Raw genomic sequence first — 5,722 nt, 5'->3', positions numbered from 1 at the left:
CTGAGATTGATAGCAGACCCTCTGCTGTGTATGTTGGTCTGCAAAGAGTGTCACAGAAGGCTGCCATTGCAGACAGAGCTTCTCACTGACCAAGAATGAGGATGACCACATTTTTAGTTCATTAGGCTTCAGCCCTGCAGTTCCAAGAAATCAAACCTCGAACACGCTTTGTTTTTTTTATTATTATTTTTTATCTCTTTTTCCAATGCTGATGATGGCCAACAATCAATGTTGACGGCCCAGGGCCGGAACGTGTTTGGGAAGGGCATGCACATGTTCCAATAAAGTCTTACTACATGTAGTAGGATAGACTGACTGCTGCCCCTGTGTCTTCCCTCTAGCCTGCCAATTGAGTAACGAGGGGCGGGGCAGTGACCTTAATTGGTAAACGGGCTCAAGTGCAGCCTATTTAAGAGCATGGTGGCTAGCAAACGGTGTAGGCTCTGCTGCAAGAAGGTGTGTGAGCACACCAGAGCCTTCCACCAGGTATGCGACCTTTTTGAGTGTTTCTGTTTGTATTAGTTTTTGTCATTGTGGTTAATGTTTATCGTTTTATGTACTGTAGCTGGGTGCCCTGCCTGTCCGGACTACGGCAGGGGTGATGTCGCCTGCCTCTCCGGACTGCTACAGTTGGTCAGGCTGCTGTCTTGTCTTCATTTAGTTTTGTTTGATGTTTGATTTACTATTTTGTCTGTTACTTTTGGTATGATTGTCTTTGTCCATTGTCTTTCTTTTGTGAGGAGGCAGAGTGTTAATGGGGGGTGGGGCCTAGTCACTTGCTGGGGAACTAGAGTGAGTGTGTGTGTGTACTGAGAGTTGCTTGCTGTGGAGAGCTGCATTACTGTGTGAGACACTTTCATAGACTTGCTGTGTTTGGTGCGAACGTATCACCCTTGATATTAGCCTGCCCCCTCAGGCAAGCTCTGCCTGTCTCTGTTATTTGTTACCCCTCCCTCTTTGTTAGAATGTCTGTCTTTAATGTTTAATAAATTGTTTATTTTCGGAATTCATGTCTCCTTATGCTTGATCGAACCTGTGCAGCTCAGTCTCAGTAAAAGTCTCAATCTCCTAAAGATTCCCTGAGGCGCTAGGCCCCAGGGTGGCGTAGTCAGGCTACAGATTTGGGGTGGTTGCCCTGACCACCCTGTTACATTCTGGCGTAAGTCGGCAGCAAGCTAAAGACATGAATTCCTTTCTTTTCTTTTGTTAGAGTTGCATATTTGTGTTGTGCTTGTTTTTCTTTGTTTTCCTTATTTTCAAGACAAGACAGCAGCTGACCAGAAAATCACATACCAGGAACCCTCTGAAGTCCAGCCTCCAACATCCCAAGTCCCTACCCTCACCGTGTTGAAGTCCTCTGTGCCTCCTTTTGACCAGTCCGGCGGATGGCGCCTCCGTCGGTTGGGCGGGATCGACCCATGAAAGGACTATACCCACTATCAGGAGGATTCATGTTGGAGTGGGACGAGCAAGACTTTTGGACTTATGGGGGGGAGGTCAGGGTATGTGTGTTTGCCATGGGTTTTGCAGCTTACCCATTTTAACCATTTTAATAGGTAGCCGGGGGTCAGCCTCAGAGAATCACTGGGTCATGGGGTGGGTCCCATTAGCGGGGTTTTCTGAGGGGCCCCTGGTGTTCCACATTCCAGCATTGGCCTACTGACCATGCTGTGTCCTTGTGTGTTGGGTAGCAGTGTTTGAAACACTGGGTCCCCAGTTGGGTAGCAGTGCTTGAGACACTGGGTCCCCTGAATCTGGGTAGCAGAACTGGCCCATTGGCCAGACTGCATGCCACTGGAGCATTTGGGTAGCCGCGCTGGTCGCGGGGTCCCCTGTATCTGGGGTCTGGTCCAGTGACCAGACTCATCCCCATCATGGGGTTGAGTGGCAGCACCGGGGTCAACCTGGCTGCCAATTATCTGCTTGATTTTAATTATATGTGGACTTGTGCCTGAGTGAGCCCTTACCAACCCCTCATGTGCTCGTTTTAAAGGTGTATCGTCGGGACGACGATACATCTTGGGGGGGAAGAATGTAGTAGGATAGACTGACTGCTGCCCCTGTGTCTTCCCTCTAGCCTGCCAATTGAGTAACGAGGGGCGGGGCAGTGACCTTAATTGGTAAACGGGCTCAAGTGCAGCCTATTTAAGAGCATGGTGGCTAGCAAACGGTGTAGGCTCTGCTGCAAGAAGGTGTGTGAGCACACCAGAGCCTTCCACCAGGTATGCGACCTTTTTGAGTGTTTCTGTTTGTATTAGTTTTTGTCATTGTGGTTAATGTTTATCGTTTTATGTACTGTAGCTGGGTGCCCTGCCTGTCCGGACTACGGCAGGGGTGATGTCGCCTGCCTCTCCGGACTGCTACAGTTGGTCAGGCTGCTGTCTTGTCTTCATTTAGTTTTGTTTGATGTTTGATTTACTATTTTGTCTGTTACTTTTGGTATGATTGTCTTTGTCCATTGTCTTTCTTTTGTGAGGAGGCAGAGTGTTAATGGGGGGTGGGGCCTAGTCACTTGCTGGGGAACTAGAGTGAGTGTGTGTGTGTACTGAGAGTTGCTTGCTGTGGAGAGCTGCATTACTGTGTGAGACACTTTCATAGACTTGCTGTGTTTGGTGCGAACGTATCACCCTTGATATTAGCCTGCCCCCTCAGGCAAGCTCTGCCTGTCTCTGTTATTTGTTACCCCTCCCTCTTTGTTAGAATGTCTGTCTTTAATGTTTAATAAATTGTTTATTTTCGGAATTCATGTCTCCTTATGCTTGATCGAACCTGTGCAGCTCAGTCTCAGTAAAAGTCTCAATCTCCTAAAGATTCCCTGAGGCGCTAGGCCCCAGGGTGGCGTAGTCAGGCTACAGATTTGGGGTGGTTGCCCTGACCACCCTGTTACATACAGTAAAAGCAAATACTTGAGAGTGTGTGTTTTTTTATTTTGATTACTGAAAAACATTGAACACTATATGATATCATGTTGCAAATGTAAAATGTGTTATGTGTAGAAAACCACATGCTTAGCTGAGCCATCGCACATAGAAGCTGAGCACCTGCTCTATACTGCACCACAAACAGACCACATAGGCAGTCACCAGAAAGCTCAACCGCAAGTTGCAAGTGCATGTTAAATGGGTCAAACCAAATTGTATCTTGATAAGTCAAATGAAGCACATATACTGTATGTATATATGTATCTAAGATAAGTTCACATCACAGTTGAATATGGTGTAAATCATGTAGGGTGGGTTGCACCAACAAGGATTACAGACAGATAGAGCTTCACACTGACCAATAATGAGGATGACTGCATTATTACAGTAGCTCTTTAAGTTGCAAGAAATTAAATCTTGTGCATGGTTTGTTTTTTCTCATTCATCTTCCAATGCTGATGATCAACACTACAATATACAGTAAATTAATTCATGTTGCAAATGTAAAATGTGTTATGTGTTATAGAAAACCACATGCTTAACTGAGCCATCGCACATAGAAGTTGAGCACCTGTCCTATACTGCACCACAGACAGACCACATAGGCAGTCACCAGAAAGCTCAATTGCACGTTGCAAGTAATAGGGTCAAACCAAATTGTATCTTTATAAGTCAAATGGAGCATGTGTGTATGTATATATTTCAGTCATGTATGATTAGAGAATATAGTCCCTATCAACACAAGTGTTTCTCATAAATCAGGATTATTGGCTCTTAAACAGGTTGTCAACAGCTACTGTAAAAGATTCAGTTTACACTCATTGGATCAAATTTAGATACAGTATATCCGAGAGGTTGCTAACCAAAATGTATCTTGTGTGCATGGCTATGCCTGTTTTTGGCTGCATGCATACAGGTTGATGAGATTTTAGGTGCTACTAATAGGACTACAACTAAATGTACCACAAAGTGGTACAAAATATGACCGCAGAGTCCTGCACATTCTCTCAAAAATGAATCAAACTTGTCAATTTGTTTCCATCCCCTACTCCATCCCCTGCTGCAACTTTTGTGTATGTAAATTAGGCCCTGTGTCCACCAATCGCGTTTTTTGCGCCGACGGCGACAATAGAAAGTCTATGTAGCTCAGCGTTCACAGCGCTGAGCGCCCTTGGCGGTAAAAAGGCGCTGACCGTTATTTACCGCAGCGCTCAGAGCGCTCAAAGTTGAAATCTGTTCAACTTTTAGAACAGCGCCGGGCTCGTCAATGTCACTTCTCGTTATAAACCGTCTCTGGTTTTGGTAACATAGCAATAATAAACACTTCTCGTAGCGCCGAGAAAAGGAGGTTGAGGGCGCTCTCAGCATAAAAAACACGATTGGTGGACACAGGGCCTTAGTGTGTGCATTTGTGTGCTTGCTTTTGTGTATGTGTGCTTCCCTGTCTCTGTCTCTGTCTCTTTTCGATTTTGTGTGTGGTGGGGGTAAAGGGATGTGTGTGTGTGCGTCTGCTTGCCTGTGGTTGTGTGTGTTTTATCTGTGTTTTATGTGAGTGTGTAAGTTCACTTGTGTGTGTGTAAGTTCACTTGTGAAGGTATGTGTGTGTGTGTGGGGGGGGGGGGAGTGTGTTAATGTGTGTGTGCATGTTTGTATGTGCATTAATGTGGGTGTGATTTTGCATGCGTGCGTGTTTGTGTTTATGTGTGTGTGCATGCAAGTGCGTGTGTGCGTGCTTATGCTTGCCTGTCTACTGTGTGTATGTGTGTGTGTGTGTGTGTTTATGCATGTGTGTGTGTGTGTGTGTGTGTGTGTGTGTGTGTGTGTGTGTGTAAGAGTGCATGAATGTGAGTGTGTGTGTGTACCTGTGTGTATTTATATATTATAAGCTATTAGAATCATCCTCAATAACAGCGTCTTCCCAGAACCTCCACCAAGTACGAATGATATAGAGCGAGTGTACAACTATTACTGCGATAAAAACCAAGCAGATGCCACCTGTGCCCGCCTCGCCACAGCCCCCTGGCTAGATACGATAGAGTTAGATAGGCTGTCCGTCTGTCTAGACGGTCCGTCCGTCTGGCTGTCCGTCTAGATTGGTCCTTCTGTCTGGCTCTCCGTCTGTCTAGACGGTCCGTCTGTCTGGCTTTCCATCTGTCTAGACAGTCCGTCCGTCTGGCTGTCTGTCTAGATGGTCCGTCCGTCTGGCTGTCTGTCTAGACGGTATGTCCGTCTGGCTGTCTGTCTAGATGGTCCGTCCGTCTGGCTGTCCGTCTGTCTAGACGGTCCGTCCGTCTGGCTGTCCGTCTGTCTAGACGGTCCGTCTGTCTGGCTGTCTGTCTAGACGGTCCGTGTGTCTGGCTTTCCATCTGTCTAGACGATCCGTCCGTCTGGCTGTCTGTCTACACAGTCTGTCCGTCTGGCTGTCCGTCTGTCTAGACGGTCCGTCCGTCTGGCTGTCCGTCTGTCTAGACGGTCCGTCCGTCTGGCTATCCGTCTAGATGGTCCTTCTGTCTGGCTGTCCGTCTGTCTAGACGGTCCGTCCATCTGGCTGTCTGTCTAGACGGTCCGTCTGTCTGGCTTTCCATCTGTCTAGACGGTCCGTCTGTCTGGCTGTCTGTCTACACAGTCTGTCCGTCTGGCTGTCTGTCTAGACGGTCCGTCCGTCTGGCTGTCTGCCTAGACGGTCCGTCTGTCTGGCTGTCTGTCTAGACGGTCCGTCCGTCTGGCTCACTGTCTAGACGGTCCGTCCGTCTGGCTGTCTGTCTAGACGGTCCGTCCGTCTGGCTGTCCGTCTGTCTAGA

At 47.4% G+C, this 5,722-nt stretch overlaps 1 long non-coding RNA gene across 1 annotated transcript; it reads left to right on the top strand.

Annotated features, from left to right (window-relative positions):
• The first annotated feature begins 310 nt into the window (after positions 1–310).
• On the top strand, positions 311–2,742 carry LOC134059947 (uncharacterized). The gene is made up of 3 exons (XR_009935097.1): positions 311–486; positions 566–2,222; positions 2,302–2,742. It is a non-coding gene; the product is annotated as an uncharacterized LOC134059947 (long non-coding RNA).
• The last annotated feature ends 2,980 nt before the right edge of the window (positions 2,743–5,722 follow it).

The sequence above is a fragment of the Sardina pilchardus genome, chromosome 16 (assembly GCF_963854185.1).
Source record: "Sardina pilchardus chromosome 16, fSarPil1.1, whole genome shotgun sequence".
NCBI lineage: Eukaryota > Metazoa > Chordata > Actinopteri > Clupeiformes > Clupeidae > Sardina > Sardina pilchardus.
This window is presented reverse-complemented; position numbering and strand designations above follow the sequence as displayed.